Source organism: Macaca fascicularis, chromosome 7, assembly GCF_037993035.2.
Source record: "Macaca fascicularis isolate 582-1 chromosome 7, T2T-MFA8v1.1".
Classification (NCBI taxonomy): domain Eukaryota; kingdom Metazoa; phylum Chordata; class Mammalia; order Primates; family Cercopithecidae; genus Macaca; species Macaca fascicularis.
In genome coordinates, this window is record NC_088381.1 from 43119042 (window position 1) to 43138968 (window position 19927).

Consider the following 19927-nt stretch of genomic DNA (forward strand, 5'->3'; position numbering starts at 1 on the left):
AACTTCATTTCTTCTTCTATCCTTTAGGAAAAATAGGGAAGAGTAAAGAGGTCTTTTCTCTGCCTCAAATTTTTGTTTGTTCTTATTTGTTGATATTTATTTGCTGGAGATAGCTTAGTGTTTTTTTCTTTTTCTTTTTGAGACAGGGTCTCGCTGTGGTGTCCAGACTAGGAGTGCAGTGGTGCAGTCATGGCTCACTGTAGCCTTGGCCTCCTAGGCTAAAGCAATTCTCCTGCCTCAGCCTTCCGAAGTGCTGAGACTACAGGCATCAGCTGCTAGGCTAGACTTGATTATTTCAATTACCATTTGCTATGTAACAAGCCTCCAAAACTTAGTAGATTAAAATAACAATTTACTACTTTATACAATTTATTACTTTTTCTGTGGGTTGGCAGGTCCTCTTTCTCCATCCTCTGTGAGGCTAAAGCCCTGGTTTCTTCCAGTAGCAAGTGGGGGTAAACCTTAGTACTCAAGTACCCTTTAAGCCTCTGCTTATGTCACGTTTGTTCATGTCCTGTTGGCTAAAGCAAGTCATGTGTTTCAAGCCAAGATTTAAAAAGTAGAGTGAAGTCTCCATCTCTTGTTGGGAGGAGCTATGAAATATGGTAGCCCCTATTTTTCCACTCTATCACAATGATAAAGTTGAACGTTCAAATCGTGACTGTGCTACTTATTGTGTAACCTTGGATGACTCATTTAACTTCTCCAAACCTCAGGAAAATAGAGAAAACAGAACCTACCTAAAGGGTTATGTGCAGATTAATTAACACATACAAAGCACTTAGAATAGTGCTTGACACGTAGTAGGCACTTCATGCATTTTACATGTTGCTTAGATAAATTGGTAGAGGTTTTTATGATTACCAGCAACAGAAACCAGCCTGACTTGGTTTAAGCTTCTTAAAACTTATTCATTAGAAGGATCCAAGGGAAGTTCAGAGAGTCCTTTGAAAAGCTGATCCTACAAACCACGGTAGGGTAGGAACCAAGGCTACTCTGGTTAGGAGGTTGGCTCACTCAGGCAGAAAAATAGCTCCCTGGCATACAACTGTAACAGTGCTATTGCTGCTGGGCCAACTCTCCTCTCCTAGCCTCGTTTAGGGGGTAGGCATGGGCTCAGTGACCTCCCAGACGGGTCCAGAGTCATTGCCTCTGAAGCATCCACTCTCACCACAGTCATGCAGATGTCAAGGGACATCATCCTCTCCTGCTCAGTGCTGGGGGCTAGTTGGTGGTCCCATTACCTAGTCCAGGTTGAAAGTGATTTCTGGGTGTTCCCTGCTCTAATTAAAACTAATGTACAAGGCCGGGCGCGGTGGCTCAAGCCTGTAATCCCAGCACTTTGGAAGGCCGAGGTGGGTGGATCACGAGGTCAGGAGATCGAGACCATGCTGGCTAACATGGTGAAACCCCGTCTCTACTAAAAAATACAAAAAAACTAGCCAGGCGAGGTGGCGGGCACCTGTAGTCCCGGCTACTTGGGAGGCTGAGGCAGGAGAATGGCGTGAACCCGGGAGGTGGAGCTTGCAGTGAGCCGAGATAACAAAGGTGCTCTGGGGCCAATGTTTTGCTCTTTCAAAGCATTCACTGTAGGTAGGATTCTTCAAATATAAGTTTTCATAGAATCTTGAAAAAGGCAAGCAAATTACATCAATTTGATTCATACATTCCTTCTTAGAAATATGTCAGTGATTTAAAGGTAGGTATTCCCGTACTTACAAAGTTTTAAGTGAGAAGTGCCTCGTGGTATTTTGAGGAAGGTTAGCTGTTTTCAGGTACCATTTAGTTACTGTTTTTCCACCGAGGTAGTAGCCTTTTGAACATTTTTCGGTTATCTTTCTTCAACTGGGTGAGTATGTCCTGGTCCTAGTTTGGTACATTGCCTTGGTTGTACACATGGTAGCTTTCCTACATTTCTAATATGTCTGCATCAGGTGGGGACAAAGGCAAGCACGTTCTTACCCTCATTCCTGAAGTGATTTGTCTCTGCCATAATGGAGCAGGACTTCTTGGGCAAAATAAGTTCAGCTTGGCTAGCTCAACTGGTCCACTGTGATTTGTCCTGGTATTATACAGAACATTGCATTCTATTTCCCCTGGGTGTTCAAAGGGAGAAGCAATCTGTGCAGTTTAGCCTGGTGTATGTGATTTGTGAGCTGTTGGTCGGGGTGGGTATAGAGCTGTTACCCCTTTGGGGAGTAAGTTTCTCTGAAATCTCTGGGTGACATTCTGACAGTCATAGGTAGGTACAGGTATATGCTCCTCCGTGTCTATTCGCCTACCTCCTCACAGTCTTTTCCCCCATCAAAGAGAAGTAATTCGTTTTGTAAAATATTTATAGAATACCTGCCAAGTGCAAGGTACTAGGTGAATTACTCATTAGGCATAGAATGGGCTCATAAATGAATTGTGCCCTCCAGGAGCTGAGTCTAATGGGAAAGAGACATATCTGTAAATGACTCTTGTATATAGTGGAACACAGCCAGTATCATTGTTTTGTGCATGAATCACTACCCTGCCAACTTTCAAACAGAATCCGATGTGACATAGTGACATAGTTTATTAGTCAGAATTCTTTGGTGTGGCAGAAACCCAACTCAAGATTACTTTTTTTTTTTTTTTTTGAGATGGAGTCTTGCTCTGTTGCCCAGGCTGGGGTGCAGTGGCCAGATCTCAGCTCACTGCAAGCTCCGCCTCCCGGGTCTACGCCATTCTCCTGCCTCAGCCTCCCTAGTAGCTGGGACTACAGGCGCCCGCCACCTCGCCCGGCTAGTTTTTGGCATTTTTTTGGTAGAGACGGGGTTTCACCATGTTAGCCAGGCTGGTCTCGATCTCCTGACCTCGTGATCCACCCGTCTCGGCCTCCCAAAGTGCTGGGATTACAGGCTTGAGCCACCGCGCCCGACCAACTCAAGATTACTTAATCAGAAGAGGGGATGTATGGTTCGGGTCACCAAGAGGTCGGAAGGCAGGGATGAATATGAGGTTGAAATGATGGCCTCAGGTCACCTCTCATCTTTGTTCATTCTTGTGTGGGCTTCCTTTTCAGTCAGATTCTCTTAATTGGAGGCAGGATGGACCTCACTAGCCCCAGACACATCTAGTCCTTAGTGCTGCCTATCCCAGGGAAAGTACTCCACCCACTCTTCCTGGCATCCACATCAGCGCTTGAACCACTGATTGGCAATGCCTCTGCTTGGAGTGCTTGCCCATTCCTGGATCATTCACTGTGTCCAGGGGACTAGTGTTGCCTGGTGGGCCACCCTGGGTTATACACTCACCACTGTGGCACAACAGATGGCGCCTCTTGGTGAACACCCTAGCAGAAACACTTGATGCTGGGGAGGAGCGTATCCCAAATGAAAACGAGGGGCTTTGTTACCAGGAGATGCGGAGAATGAATGGGTGCTGAAAGCAAGCAAATTTGAAAAAAGTTTTCCCCTACAAATTCTGTTAAGCATTGGGTCAGAAAGACAAAACACTAACATAGGATGAAAACAACAAGCCGTTAACACAGGTGTGAGCAAACTGGTTCATGGGCCAAATTTGGCCTGCTGCCTGTTTTTGTATGGCTTGCAGGCTAAGAATAGTTATCAAAATTTTGTGACATGTAACAATTATACAAAATTCAATTTATTATTATTTTTATTTTTTTGAGACCGAGTCTCACTCTGTCACCCAGGCCAGAGTGCAGTGGCGTAATCTCGGCTCACTGCAACCTCTGCCCCTCAGGTTCAAGATATTCTCGTGCCCCAGCCTCCTGAGTAGCGGGGATTACAGGCATGTGCCACCACGCCTGCTAATTTTTTTGTATTTTTAATGGAGACAGGGCTTTGCTATGTTGCCTAGCCTGATCTCGAACTCCTGGGCTCAAGTGATCCACCCACCTTGGCTTCCCAAAGTGCTGGGATTACAGGCATGTGCCACTGTGCCTGGCCGGAAATTCAGATTATTGTGTCCATAAATAAATTGTAATGGATCACAGCCATGCTTGTGTAAATGTTGTCTGTGGCTGCTTTTGTGCTGTAATGGTAAATTTGAGTAGTTACTTGTGAGAGAGATGACTGTGTGGCCCTCAAAGCCAAAAATATTTACTCTCTGGTCCTTTACAGAAAAAGCTTCCTAACCAAAAGGGGAAAGAGAATACCTTGACAGAGGAAGCTTTAGAATTTAAGCACAAAATTGGGCTTTTAAGCACAAAACTACGGTGGCTATAGCCTGTAATCCCAGCACTTTGGGAGACCAAGGTGGGTGGATCACCTCAGGTCAGGGGTTCGAGACCAGCCTGGCCAATGTGGTAAAACTGTCTCTACTAAAAATACAAAAAATAAGCCAGGCATGGTGGCAGACGCCTGTAATCCCAGCTACTCAGGATCCTGAGGCAGGAGAATCGCTTGAACCCAGGAGGCAGAGGTTGCAGTGAGCCGAGATTGTGTCACTGCACTCCAGCCTGGGTAACAAGAGCAAGACTCCGTCTCAAAAAAAAATAAAATAAGAATTTAAACACAAAACTAAACTTTTAAATGCGTCAGTTTTAAGTTCTCAAGGAAAACATGATAGGTGACATGGGTAGGAGAGAGGATTATTTTTCCTGATACCGGAGCTCTGAAAAGAATTAGCTGCCAAAATTTATATTGAGGCTTTTCATCCAAAGCTGAACCAAGTAGGTAGTTGTGCTGTGAGTTAAAAATGGTTGGAGGTGGAGAGGGTGCTAGGATACTGCTCTCTTTCATGCTATTTAAAGCAATAATTTGCATTGCCACCCTGCCATTCTTAACCTGCTCTAATTATCAAGGCCTTATTTTGACTAAGACCCTGAAAAAGCATTGCATGATTTAGATCAATACACAGTTCATCCAACTTGAGCCTGTGAATTATTTCTGCCTTGAAGTTGTTAGCTGATAAAGATCAATAAATGCTAAGAACAGTTTTTAAATTATAACTCAACTTGTTTTTCTTTTCCTTCTATCTGATGAAACCATGTGTAAGCTAGATTTTTAAATTTTATGTATTTATGTATGACATGTATGTATGTATGTATAAATGAATGAATGACAGGTCTCGCTGTGTCACCCAGGCTGGAATGTGGTGGTGCGATCATGGCTCACTGCATCCTCCACCTCCCCGGCTCAAGCGATCCTCTCACCTCAGCCTTCTGAGTAGCTAGGACTACAGATGTGTGCCATCATGCCTGGCTAATGTAAAAAATTTTCTTTTGTAGAGATGGGGTCTCTCTCTGTTGCCCAGGTTGGTCTTGAACTCCTGGGCTCAAGTAATCCACCTGTCTGGGCCTTCCTAAGTGTGGGATTACAGGTGTGATCCACTGTGTTCAGCCGCCAGCTTAGATTTTTGAGGGGTACATAGCCCACTATAATTGGATGCCTCTCTTCAGAGCCAGAGTAGCTTATTATACCTTGGGGCCATCCTGCTTGGAGTGTGCCTCAAAAGTGTTCCTTTATTCCCTAGGTCAGAGAGTTATGTAAAAACAGGGCTCTCAGGTCAGAATGAGATTTAAGGCTTCTGCAGAGCCTATATGAAAGTGTTTTTGGGCCGGGCGCAGTGGCTCACACCTGTAATCCCAGCACTTTGGGATTACAAGGGGGGTGGATCATGAGGTCAGGAGATAGAGACCATCCTGGCCAACACAGTGAAACCCTGTCTCTACTAAAAATTAGCCGGGCATGGTGGCACGTGCCTGTAATCCCAGCTACTAGGGAGGCTAAGGCAGGAGAATCACTTGAACCTGGGAGTCAGAGGTTGCAAAGAGCCAAGATTGTCACTGCACTCCAGCCTGGCAACAGAACGAGACTAGTCTCAAAAAAAAAAAAAAGAAGTGTTTTGGGGCTGGGCACGGTGGCTCACGCCTGTAATTCCAGCACTTTGAGAGGCCAAGATGGGCGGATCACTTGAGGTCAGGAGTTCAAAAACAGCCTGACCAACATGGTGAAACCCTGTCTCTACTAAAAGTACAAAAAAATTAGCCAGGCATGGTGGCAGGCACCTGTAATCCCAGTTACTTGGGAGGCTGAGGCAGGAGAATCGCTTGAACCTGGGAGGCGGAGGTTGCAGGGAGCCAAGATCACACCACTGCACTCCAGTCTGGATGACAGAACAAGACACCATCTCAAAAAAAAAAAAAAAAAAAAAAGAAAAAACAAAAAAACCCCACGGTTTTTGTATCCTTTTCCTGGGGAGAGCTAGGAGTCTCCAAAGCATCTTACGGTGTCCCAGTGACAGCCTCCAGCAAATGGGGTCTGCAGCAACGGTCAGGATTGCAACCTCTAAATTCTTCCTCTCCATTCAGACTTGCTGGCACTGATAGCAAGATCTGAAGTGGCTCGTTTGGTTTGGTTTTGTTGTTTTATAAGCTGTTTGTAGCAGACTCACATGTAATGATTTGAGTGGTTTCTTCTGCAATTTTTCCAAGGAACTATGCTGCCTCTGCCAGGCATCCCTGAGCAGAAGTCAGAGTGGCCCCTGCCTCCACCATCCTGAGGCTACACACAGGGTCCTGTTCTGAGCACGGTTCCTATCTGTGTATGACAAAGGACTGTTGTCTGATCCTTGAAACATAGAAGGTTGCCCGTGGTATTCACAAGGTGTTCCTGGCTACATCTCTCTTCCTTTGCCCATCACACCCATCCCATAGCTGTGTGGCTGACACAGGAAGCGATTCCTTTTGACCATGTCTAGACTGCCCTGCCTTAAAGATGGAGGGAGACAGAGTGGCCCATTAGTAGTGGAGAATTCAGTATGCTGGTCTCTTAGAAATGTGAGTCTTATTTTATTTAGAACTATTTCATCTGCTAGATTCACGGTGATGGATTATAGCTCCAGGTAAGTTTGTCTCTTCACTCCTCAAGAGAGGCTTAGATCTCTTTAGGGAAGCATGGAGGAGGTGGTATTTGAGCTGAGCTTTGAAGCATAGGTAGAAGTTATATATGTGGCAGAGTCAGGGAAAGGAATTCCAGGTAGAGGGAAGCATGAATCATGGCATAGAGGCAGGAAAAGGCAGACGTGTTTTTACAGGAAATAGCAAGTGGTTCAAGTTATCTAGAACAAAGGGTTCCTGATGGCAAGGGGTGAGAATTAAAGTAAGAAATAGTTGAAGCAGTGAGGAGGGTCTTCACTGCTGTGTTCAGGAAATGGATTTTATCATGGGCAATGAAAAGCAGTGGAATGATCCTGCACAGAGAAGTGAGATGCGCTGTGCTTTAAGGAAGAGGACTCTACTGTCGTGGCTAAGGTGAGCTGGAGAGGGGAGAGGCTAATTAGGAGGCCGTTTTGCTATGGGCCAGTGAGAGATAAGGGGGGTCTGAGTTAGGATAGTAGCAGAGTGAAGGGACAGGAGAGAGACAGATGGGAGAGAGGTGGTGTAAAGGGCACGGACTGGTGTGGGAAGATGGGTAGGGGAGTAGCAGGGAGACTTGGCCATAGCCCTTCCTGGGGTGGTTGTGGTGGGAAGGAGCCTGAGGCCCATGACCGTTCCCCAGGGCTGTACCTGGAGAGCTGTGTCCTCCTCCTCCTCAGATCACAAAGCCTCATTTCTAATGGAAACCTGAGGCTGGGGCTGCCCTTTCCTAAGTTACAGATTACTTTCTGAGGAGGATCCCAGCCCCAAGAGAGCTGGTTTGATTTGGAAATCTGGACACATAGGGATGAAACTCAGAGTGAATTTTATTAACCACTACCCAAAGCAAGATAGAACTTAGCTCATGATGCCCGACACCATAGAGCAACAAGAGTAGGCCGGGCACAGTGGCTCACGCCTGTAATCTCAGCACTTTGGGAGGCCGAGGGAGGTGGATCATGGGAGGGCAGGAGTTTGAAACCAGCCTGGCCAACATGGCGAAACCCCATCTCAACTAAAAGTACAAAAATTAGCCGGGCGTGGTGGTGGGCGCCTGTAATCCCAGGAGGCTTAGGCACAACACTTGTTTGAACCCGGGAGATGGAGGTTGCAGTGAGTCAAGATTGCGCCACTGCACTCCAGCTTGAGTGACACAGCGAGACTCTGTCTATAAATAAATAAATAATAAAATAATAGAGTCTAGTGATATAACTCAGTTTGAGGGTGGGAACCAGCATAAGGCTTGATAAGACCAAACTAATTGGAAACAAACACGATGGAATTTTCTTTTTTCATTTGAAAAAACATTTCAAAGTTTACTGTTGGAGGTAAGTGCTTACCACCCTCTGAAGTGTGTGCAGGGCTGTCATTAGGTGGTGGTAACAGGCACCAAATCCCTAAGAAGCTGCTACCCACCAAGTGACCTCAGAGCCACTGTGTCCTCTCCCTTTACCTTTCTGGCTGTGCATAGAATCTTAGGGAAGTTTCCTTCTAGCCTGGCTGTTGACTTCCTGGGTGATCCTGGCAGAGTTGTTTATTGTGAATCTTACCTTCTTTTAGAGGTAATCTCAATTCCTTTTCCGCTTCCTGGAACTGTCCTCAGGATCAGATGAAACTCTGACCAAGTGTTGTGTAATAGCATTGAAGTTATGGCATTTAAAAGCACATATTGTGCATACAATGCTGGGCTCCAAAGAGGCAGAAGAGATAGTTCCTATCCTCTTAGAGCTGTGAGTCTTAGTTGGAAAAGCAAGACTGTATTTTAAAAGTTAGATGAAAGGTTTATGGGTGAATTAACACATGAGGTCTGGGATTTGCCTTAAGACATTCCACTCCTTCCCACTCTGCAAAGAAAGAGCTGGGGGTTATAATGAAATAAGATTGGGGCTGGGCACAGTGACTCACACCTGTAATCCCAGCACTTCGGGAGCTGAGGTGGGTGGATCACCTGAGGTCAGGAGTTCGAGAATAGCCTGGCCAACATGGTGAAACCCCATCTCTACTAAAAATACAAAAATTAGCTGGGCGTGGTGGCATATGCCTGTAGTCCTAGCTACTTGGGAGGCTGAGACAGAATTGCTTGAACCCGGGAGGTGGAGGTTGCAGCGAGCCAAAATCGCACCAGTGCACTCCACCCTGGGCAACAGAGCAAGACTCTGTCTCAAAAAAGAAAAAAAAAAGATTGGTTAAAAAAATGGATTATTGTTGAATATGGGTGATAGGTACATGGTTATTGTCTCTACTTTTGTGAATATTTAGATTTTTCAGGAAAAAAATTGGCTAAAAGAAAGTAGCATATGTACTGACATAACAAGTGACATACATGATAAAAAACCTCAAGGATTCCAAGGAGAGGGACTCTTGTGGGTGGACAGCTGTCAGGCGAGGCTTCACAGGGGAGCTCGGAGCTGGGCTTTGTTTCAGTGAGGATTCTTGGTTACACGTAACAGAAACCAACTTGAGCCGGTGTAAACAGAACACGGGACTTCCTTATAGGGATCCAGGGGGCCCTTAGGGAACGTGAGGGCCAGATGTAGTCAGTGCTCAGGAAGGGATGGGACAAGAACAGGGACCAGAAAGCCATTGGAATTCTAGGCAGCCTTCCTGCTTATTCTGCGTGCTCTGCACTTGTTTCTTTGCTTTGTCCAGAGGGCAGGAGGAAGACACCACCCCTCAGCAACCAGTGTGTAACAGGTCCCTCCCAGACACAGCCCAGATTCAACCTGACCCTCTTAGCACAATTCCCAAGTCTCTGAGTAATCCACCAAAACTTATATAGTGTATATTGTTGGTGGGGCTCCTTCCTGTAATGAAGGGAGGTAATTAGGGGGATACATCTGAATTAGGCAGCCTTCCCTTCTCCCTCATTTGTCTGAATCAGACTGGAAGGACAGTAGGATGTACGTGAAGGGAAGATATCTTGATTGAACAGTAAGTACTTCAGAGTCAAACATGAAGGGAATATTTATGTAACAGTATAGAGCCTCCTGGCACTGAAGGGGTGTGAACCCCAAATATCTGAGACTGGTCTCAGTAAATTTAGAAAGTTTGTTTTGCCTAGGTGAAGGATGCATGCCCGTGACACAGCCTCAGGAGGTCCTGACGACATGTGCCCAAGGTGGTCAGGGAAGGGGTTTTTTAATTAATTTTTTAAATGGAGTCTCGCTCTTGTCGCCCAGGCTGGAGTGCAGTGGTGCAATCTTGGCTCACTGCAACCTCCACCTCCTGGGTTCAAGCGATTCTCCTGCGTCAGCTTCCCGAGTAGCCGGGATTACAGGCGCCTGCCACTACACCCGGCTATTTTCTTGTATTTTTAGTAGAAATGGGGTTTCACCATGTTAGCCAGGCTGGCCTCGAACTCCTGACCTCTGGTGATCCGCCTGCTTCGGCCCCCCAAATTGCTTGGATTACAGGTGTGAGCCACTGCGCCTGGCCAGAGGTTGGTTTTATACATTTTAGGGAGTCATGAGACATCAATCAATATATGTAAGATGTACACTGGTTCTGTCCGGAAAGGCAGGACTGCTCAAAGCAGGGAGGGGGCTTTCAGGTCACAGGTAGCTGAGAGACAAATGGTTGTTTTCTTTTGAGTTTCTGATCAGCCTCTCCAGAGGAGGCAATCAGATACGCTTTTATCTCAGTGACTTTGAATAGAATGGGAGGCAGGTTCGCCAGAAACAATTCCCAGCTTGACTTTTCCCTTTAGCTTAGTGATTTTTGGGGACCCCAAGATTTATTTTCTTTCACATTTCTCCCCTTTTCTTTTTAAAAACTTTTGAGAAAGCATTTTAGAAGAAAATGAATCTTTTATCTCAGGTTTCATCGGATCTCTCACGGCTAGGACAGTTTATTCCTAGACAGGTAGGTCCCAAGTTACTAGGAAAGCTCATTTTTACAGGTTATGGTCTCATGTCCTGTGACAAGAAAATAGGGGGAGAAAGGGACAAAAACTACAATAAACAGAAGAATAATCCTGGAAAAGTGATATAGGGCACATTATTCTGAAGTCCATACAGGTATGAAATGGCTTATGTATGCTGTTATTTTCTTTTGAAGTTGTCTAGCTTCAGTTCACAGGGCTTTAAGAAAGCACAGCTTAGTTTTCAGTAATTTAAAATTAGGAAAAATGGGAAAAAGGAAAAGAAAAAAAATTGAAAACGTTGTTTTTTTTGTTTGTTTGTTTGTTTTTGTTTTTGTTTTGAGACGAAGTTTTGCTCTTGTTGCCCAGGCTGGAGTGCAGTGGCGCGATCTTGGCTCACCACAACCTCTGCCTTCCGGAGTCAAGCGATTCTCCTCCCTCAGCCTTCCTGAGTAGCTGGGATTACAGGCGTGTGCCAACACGCCCGGCTAATTTTGTATTTTTAGTAGAGACTGGATTTCTCCATGTTGAGTCAGGCTGTGGTCTTGAACTCTCGACCTCAGCTGATCCACCCACCTCGGCCTCCCAAAGTGCTGGGATTACAGGCATGAGCCACCGTGCCTGTCCAAAAACATTGTTTTACAGACTTGTAGCCAGGAAAAATTAAGAATTAAGTCCAAACTGTAAAAAATGATAAAAGTTGAAAAACTAGGTAAGACTAGAATCTAGCCGGGCACAGTGGCTCACACCTGTAATCCCAGCACTTTGGGAGGTAGAGGTGGGGATCACCTGAGGTCAGGAGTTCGAGACCAGCCTGGCCAACAGATGGCCAACCCCATCTCTACCAAAAATACAAAAAAATTAGCTGGGCATGGTGGCACATGCCTGCAAACTCAGCTACTTGGGAGGCTGAGGCAGGAGAATCCTTGAACCTGGGAGGCGGAGGTTGCAGAGAACCGAGATTGTGCCACTGTAACAGGACAAGCCACAGACAAAACGCCTCAGACACCGAATTAAAGAAGGAAGGGCTTTATTCGGCTGGGAGCCGATTGATTGAGCAAGCAACCAGTACGTGACTGGGGGTTGCATGCACCGGTAATCAGATAGGAACAGAACAGGACAGGGATTTTCACAGTGCTTTTCTATACACTGTCTGTAATCTATAGATAACATAACCGATTAGGTCAGGGGTCGATCTTTTAACTTCGAGGCCCAGGGTGTGGCGCCGGGCCGCCTGCTTGTGGATTTCATTTCTGCCTTTTAGTTTTTACTTCTTCTTTCTTTGGAGGCAGAAATTGGGTGTAAGACAATATGAGGGATGGTCTCCTCCCTCACCACTGCACTCCAGCCTGGGCAACAAGAGTGAAACTCTGTCTCAAGAAAAAAAAAACAAACAAACAACAACAACAAACTGTACTATAGTTTTTGAAACGGATTTTTTCTCTCTCCACTTTCCCGTTTTTACTAAAGACAAATCATAGTAGGACCAATTTGCTTTATTATACTTGGGCATATTATTTCTATAAAGTGCAGTAAGAATAATTATTTTTCACATAGGCTTTTAAAATTGGCTTTGATGAAACTTTGCTCTGTAGAAGGACTCTCAGATAAGACTTTTTTAAAGCTAAGCCCAGCCATGGATTTGTACCATCAAATACATACGAGTTGGGTGAATTCATCTCCTCTTGATGTCCCAAGATAACTTGGGGCTCCTGGGCCTATCAGAAAGTGACATTCTTTACTTATCACAGGCCATGATCCCTGTACAGGGACTGTGTAGACAAAGTATGAGACCAGTTTTCCCAAGGGACTTTTATTGGCTCTATAAGTCAAGTTGGATTCCTTAAAGGAAAGCACACCATTCTAGTCAAAACCTTGGTCAAATAACCAGTTTCTCCAGTCGTGTCCTGTTACGAATGAAAACAGATTTTTTTGCACTTATGCTGATAACTATATTGCCGTAAGTTAAGAATACTCCCACATAGTTTCCAAATTCTGGAGAAATCAGGTGGAGAGAAATATGCTTCATTTTTTTTTCATGAGCGTATGTATACTTTATTGTTAAAACCTGTTCAAGTGTGGTGGCTCCTGCCTGTAATCACAGCACTTTGGGAGGCTGAGGTGGGTGGATCATTTGAGGTCAGGAGTTCAAGACCAGCCTGGCAAACATGGTGAAACCCCGTCTCTACTAAAAATACAAAAAATTAGCTGGGCGTGGTGGTGTGTGCCTGTAGTCCCAGCTACTCAGGAGTCTGAGAACGAAGAATCACTTGAACCCTAAAGGTGGAGGTTGCAGTGAACTGAGATCATGTTACTGCATTCCATCCTGGGCAACAGAGCGAGACTGCATCTCAAAAAACAAATTGTTAAAACCTGTCAATAGCTCAAAAGAAAAGTTTCCTTGACTCTGAAAAAGAACACAAAGAATCAGCAGCATTTTAAGCAAAAAATAAAAAGATTACACCAGTCTCCTGTAAGTTCAGTTCATGCAGCTAATTCCTGTTCTGCTTGATATTCATGAACATTTCAGCTCTCCATGAGTCATGAAAGTTTTTCCTCTGTTTTGATGTCACAGCCTTTAAAGTTATCAGAAACCTGTATTCAAGAGCACCTGTTAGAATTTTATAGTTGATTATAAAACCACCTTTTAAAGAGAAACCGCAGGGCCGGGCATAGTGTATCACCTGAGGTCAGGAGTTGGAGACCAGCTGGCCAACGTTGTGAAAGCCCATCTCTACAAAAATACAAGAAATTAGTCTGGCATGGTGGTGAGCACCTGTAATCCCTGCTACTTGGGAGGCTGAGGTAGGAAAATTGCTTGAACCCAGGAGGCAGAGGTTGCCGTGAGCCAAGATCGTGCCATTGCACTCCAGCCTGGGCAATAAGAGCGAAACTCCATCTCAAAAAGAAAAAAAGAGAAACTGTCATTGCAAAATTATAACTGAGACAGTGAAAAAGATCTGACCTAACTAACTCCATCTTGCTTCTAATCTCCAGGCTGTCCCTGTTTATTCCTGGGCATAGACAGTACTAACTTTGGGAGGAACTTCGTTTATAGTTGAGCTTTGAAACAAAGACGATAACAGCCCTTTCCCCAAACAAACCCCCTTCCTGCCTGGGGACTAGGCTGCCTAAAACCACATGATTAGAAGTTATGGTTGTTTTACTAAATAATTCAAGACTTAGCTATTTTCACTAAAACAATATCAGTGTCTTATCAATATTTACAGAAGCAAAGATTTTTTTTTTCTTTTTTTTAACGAAGTCTGGCTCTGTCAGTCAGGCTAGAGTGCAGTGACATGATCTCAGCTCACTGCAACCTGTGCCTCCTGGGTTCAAGTGATTCTCCTGCCTCAGCTTTCTGAGTAACTGGGATTACAGGTGCCTGCCACCACGCACAACTAATTTTTGTATTTTTAGTAGAGATTGGGTTTTACCATGTTGGTCAGGCTGGCCTTGAACTTCTGACCTCAAGTGATCTGCCTGTCTTGGCCTCCCAAAGTGCTGGGATTACAGGCATGAGCCACCGCGCCTGGTGGCTCACAAGCAAAGATCATCCTGTTTTGGGCTGGGTTTATAGTTTTGTAACCCCTATGCCAAATTTTGACACCTTATAGTATTTGGCAGGGATACGTATGAAATTTCTTGGTCAAAAAATGCAAACAAAAATGTACCCTGGCTATTCTTTTTTTTTTTTTTTTTTTTTTTTTTTTTTTTTTTTTTTTGAGACGGAGTCTCACGCTGTTGCCCAGGCTGCAGTGGCGCGATCTCGGCTCACTGCAAGCTCCGCCTCCCGGGTTCACGCCATTCTCCTGCCTCAGCCTCCTGAGTAGCTGGGACTACAGGCGCCCGCCACCGCGCCCGGCTAATTTTTTTTTGTATTTTTAGTAGAGACGGGGTTTCACTGTGGTCTCGATCTCCTGACCTTGTGATCCGCCCGCCTCGGCCTCCCAAAGTGCTGGGATTACAGGCTTGAGCCACCGCGCCCAGCCTACCCTGGCTATTCTTAAGGCATTTCTAATAGTAAGTACTTTACCAACAATCTTAAAGGTAGCTTATCTATTGAAGATTTTACTTAAACCATGTAAACTTGAGAAACTTTTGACTAGTCTTTCATTTTCTGATAAAGTATTTGATTTGTGCTTTATTTTTCCTTAAGCCAATTAATTAGAGCTGTTTTATATATTTTTTAGTAGTAAATCATTGTGTGCACAACACATAAATACATGGACATATTAGCTATACCAATAAAAGTACATCTTAAAGGTAAGACAGACCTCCTTTTTTTTCCCCCTTCTGTCAGACTTGCAAACTCTTGATAACCTGTTTCATTATGCTTGGCAGTTGTCAACTAAATAGCTCCTAAATCTGTGTATTAAAGGACACAACTCTAAGGTGAAAAATCAGATAGCAAAATTTACATCGTAAAGTACAGAGAGGAAAACTCTGGTGCAGAGGAAGGTTAAAGGTGGATACCAAATCAAACATACAATTATAGAAATCTATCATAGGATTGTATAAGGAGACCAATTTATTTAAATAGGTACTACCTATCATAACTGGATCTCTGAGCTCTGGGTAGAGCCCACACTGAATCCTGGGTCTCCAAAAAGGAGGCTAGACCACATGATGCTTTAAAAAAAAATTGTTTTTGGCCAGGTGCGGTGCCTCATGCCTGTAATCCCAGCACTTTGGGAGGCCGAGGTGGGTGGATCACGAGGTCAGGAGTTCAAGACCAGCCTGACCAACATGATGAAACCCTGTCTCTACTAAAAATATAAAAATTAGATGGGCATGGTGGCGGGTGCCTGTAATCCCAGCTACTTGGGAGGCTGAGGCAGGAGAATCACTTTAACCCAGGATGTGGAGGTTGCAGTGAGTCGAGACCGCACCACTGTGCTCCAGCCTGACAACAGAGCAAGACTCCGTCTCAAAAAAAAAAAAAAAAAAAAAGAAAAAATTTGTTTTTGGCCAGGCACAGTGGCTCACGCCTGTAATCCCAACACTTTGGGAAGCTGAGGTGGGCGGATCACGAGGTCAGCAGTTCGAGACCAGCCTGGCCAACCTGGTGAAAACCCGTCTCTACTAAAAATAACAATTAGCCAGCCATGGTGGCAGGCACCTGTAACCCCAGCTATTCCGGAGGCTGAGGCAGGAGAATCGCTTGAACCCAGGAGGCGGAGGTTGCAGTGAGCCAAGACCGCGCCATTGCACTCTAGCCTGGACAACCAAGCGAGTCTCCGTCTCAAAAAAAAAATTTTTTTTTTAAACAAAGACATTTCTAAGTGTCTAAACTACACTCTTCCTTAAAAACCCAAGAGTAGCCTCTGTTGCAATAACTATTTTAGTTAGAAAATCAGGTAACACAATACAAAAGCAGTTTAATAGCTGAGAGGAACTTGTTTGTTTACACTCTTGGGGACCCATAAGAAAAAGCAGGTTTCTCCCCCAAAGGGAGTCTGGTGCCTTCTTTGTTTTCTTTAAGGAACTCCAGGCTATTATAAACTATTTTAGGTTTCTCATGCAGCAGGGGGTGCAAGAGAAAGGAGAGAGAGCAGAAGTCAATTAAGAAAACAGAATTCTGTCCACTGAGAAGAAGAAAAATTTGTCTCAAAAAAAGACAAGGTCCTAGACAGAGAAAAAACAAACTCAAAACATAAAGTCCTTTTAAAGACACACACACACACACACATATCTTGGATGTTAGCTTTTCATTAAGCTGACTTTTAACCATTGAACTCCTTTAAAACTGTTTAGATCTCATTGCCATATTTCTGCTTGGACAAATTTTTGCTATTTCAGAAGTACCAAATATCAAACCTTTCAGAAAGGGCTTGATTTGGGAACCAAACCTAGGCTGTCATGAAAAAAAGAAGGCGGAACCTTAGGTATGGAACTGCAACCTGAGGTGATAGCCATTATCTTTCCTTTTTTTTTCCTTTTCTTTTGCTGGCCATTTTTCTCCACCGCCCCCATGCCACTTTTTTTTTTGCTTGTTTTTTTGTAGGAATTTAGCCATTTCATAGGCCTCATTCCCCATAATTTGGAACTTTCCTTCAAATTTGATCAGGTTGCATGGAGTTGGTCAGTCCCAATGGGAAAAAGACCGAAATAACAACAAAAACAGAAACAACAAAAAGAAAGCAAACAAATGATCACACAACCTATACAATGTACTTAGAGGTCTCATAATAAGGAGAAAATAAGACCAGCTGGTTGTTAATCTTAACTGTAGCCAAGACAAACCCTAATTCAGTTACTTAGGGATGGGTTTCATGCTGAAGACTGCCTTCTACCATCCTAGAAGCAGGAGGAGACTCAAACTTGTCCTCCCTGTTGGAAGCAAGCTCAAAACTCCATAAAGGAGTTACTTGCCTTCCATTGTCACGGAAGCAGGAAAACTTGCCTTCCTTGTGTTGGAAGTAAGTAAAACTGAAAAAAAATTAAAAAGGAGTTGTACAGCAAAATAAACTTTAGACCACTCCCTGATTTTGGGAGATCAGGGATTCTCTGGAGGAGGTGCTTCTAGGCCTCAGCAAATTGTCCAGTTGGTTTGAGCCATAAAGATAGCTCAAGCTGGTACCAGGCACCAATGGGAGATTTGTCAAAGGTCAGGGGCACCTCCACTCAGAATCCCTTTGTGGTTACCAAAACATGAACCCTGAATAACTGAGACAGGTCTCAGTTAATTTAGGTTTATTTTGCCAAAGTTGAGGACCCTGTGACACAGCCCCAGGAGGTCCTGATGACATGTGCCCAAGGTGGTCCAAGCACAGGTTGGTTTAATACATTTTAGGGAGACATGAGACATCAGTATATGTAAGATGTTCCTTGGTTCTGTTGGGAATGGCAGGACAACTTGAAGCAGGAAGGGAGCTTCGAGGTCACAGGTAGGTGAGAGACAAACAGTTGGATTCTTTCGAGTTTCTGGTTAGCCTTTGCAAAGGAGGCAATCAGATATGCATTTATCTCAGTGAGCAGAGGGATGACTTTGAATAGAATGAGAGGCAGGTTTGCCCTAAGCAGTTCCCAGCTTGACTTCCCTTTAGCTTAGTGATTTTTGGGGCCCCAAGATTTCTTTTCCTTTCACAGGGGCCGTGTTAGGTAGAAGCCAGGCTGAGAAGGAATCTGATTCCTTATATTGGTTGTATTTTTTTTTCTGAAATAAATGTTAGCTTTTATTTTCCCTCCAAGCTGCAAGAGCCATTGAACTCTAACTTCTGTGCTTCTCACATTTAAAGCCTCCTGATTTGAGTACTTAGTCCCACCAGACATTAGCAGGTAGGAGTTACTATTCCCACCTGACAGTCAAGGAAAGGCTCAGAGAGGTTCTGGAACTGGGCTGGGGCCACAGAGCTAGTAGATGATAGAGCTAGGATTCAAACCCAGATCTGTCTAACTCCAGATCTAGGTTAGTGGTGCTGTTTCCACACCACACTAAACGACCTACTTAATAATGAAATTTATGATGCCAGCTGATGGTAAGAATCACTGGGTGTTAAGATTCTTGGTTGCTAGTGAACTTGAATTAGCTCAAACAATAAAGATGATTTTTTGTTTTGTTTTGTTTTTTTGTATCAGCTAACCAAACTCCAGAAAGGATAGGAATACAGCTGGCCTGATGGATAATTGTATCTAGGGGCTCAAATGTCATTAGCTCTTATACTTTGATTAAAATGTGCTTTAAAAAGATGCTGTTAGCTACTGGGCACGGTGGCTCACGCCTGTAATCCCAGCACTTTGGGAGGCCCAGGACGGCAGATCACGAGGTCAAGAGATCGAGACCAGTCTGGCCAACATGGTGAAACCCCGTCTCTACTAAAAATACAAAAATTAGCTGGGCCTGGTGTCAGGTGCCTGTAGTCCCAGCTACTCAGGAGGCTGAGGCAGGAGAATCGATTGAACCTGGGAGGCGGGAGGTTGCATTGAGTCGAGATTGCGCCACTGCAATTCAGCCTGGCAACAGAGCGAGACTCCGTCTCAAAAAAAAAAAAAAAAAGATGCTCTTAGCTAGCCTAGCCAACATGGCGAAACACCATCTCTACTAAAAAATACAAAAATGAGCTGGGCATCGTGGCAGGTGCCTGTAGTCCCAGCTATTCGGGAGGCTGAGGCAGGGAGAATTGCTTGAACCTGGGAGGCAGAGGATGTAGTGAGCTGAGATCATGCTGCTGCACTCCAGCCTGGGCGATAGAGTGAGACTTCATCTCAAAAAAAAAATAAAATAAAAAGCTGTTAGATCTCTCTCTCTCACTTGTTTCCTTTTTGATGTTGGCTTTCTTCTCTTGGGCCAGCTGTCTACCAGATGGAACCATGGTTTCCTGCTTTACAGTTTTGTTATCAGAAGAATTTTCTCACTTCAATTAGAAAGTTCTGAGCGAGGACTCCTGATTGGACTCTTAGGGGTCATGTGCCCAGACCTATGAGATCACCATGGCCAGGGGATAGGGAGCTATGAGTAGCCAAGCCTAGGTCAGGGGGCTGCCCTGTAGCCAGGGACAAGGTTCTCTGATCGTTAGTCTCCACCTAAAGCTGCATTTGCCCCAAAGAAGTATGTATGATGGGGAGACAAGGAATGCCTGACATCTGTCTTTAAATTGTCAAACACGTTCTTCTAAGTTTTTCCATTAGGGGTTATCCCAAGCTAGAAATAACTGGTGAGTAGTTTCCTGACCTTTTTTCCAGACCTTTTTTGGTGAATTATGTTAAGCTGTGACCCAGGCACAAATGGGGAGGCCGTACTTTGGTGGAGCAGGGTTATGTAAATATGGTGACATTACTAGAAATTCTTTGCTACTCATTGTTTAATAATGAACAGAACTCTGGCCTATCTTCTTTTGTCATTGTTTTAACACCCACCTCACTACCTCCCACTTCTCCTGCTGAACAAAATTAGCCCTCAGCAGGTCAAAACAGATTTTTAGCTAATTTCCGTTTCTTGAATAGCATATGAGAAGTACTCAAGTTAGCCAAGTTTGTTCTGCTGCCTGTAGGTGGTTGATTGGCTTTGTGATACATTGCGTATCAGCTCTTCTGAGGTAGTCCGAATCTGGTGGGGGGAAAATATGCTGTTTTCATGTTATTTTGTGACGTTTGGCAAGAGATTTTATCCTCCAGCCACAATTTCCATCTCTGTAAACTAGGGCTATTCTGCCAAATATTATGAAGGGTCATTAAAAACGAGAGATCAGGCTGGGCGTAGTGACTCACAATTGTAA

At 44.4% G+C, this 19927-nt stretch overlaps 1 protein-coding gene across 3 annotated transcripts in view; it reads left to right on the forward strand.

Annotated features, from left to right (window-relative positions):
* Positions 1-19927, forward strand: part of MAP2K1 (mitogen-activated protein kinase kinase 1) — a 111570-nt gene that overhangs the window by 74107 nt on the left and 17536 nt on the right. The window lies entirely within an intron of this gene.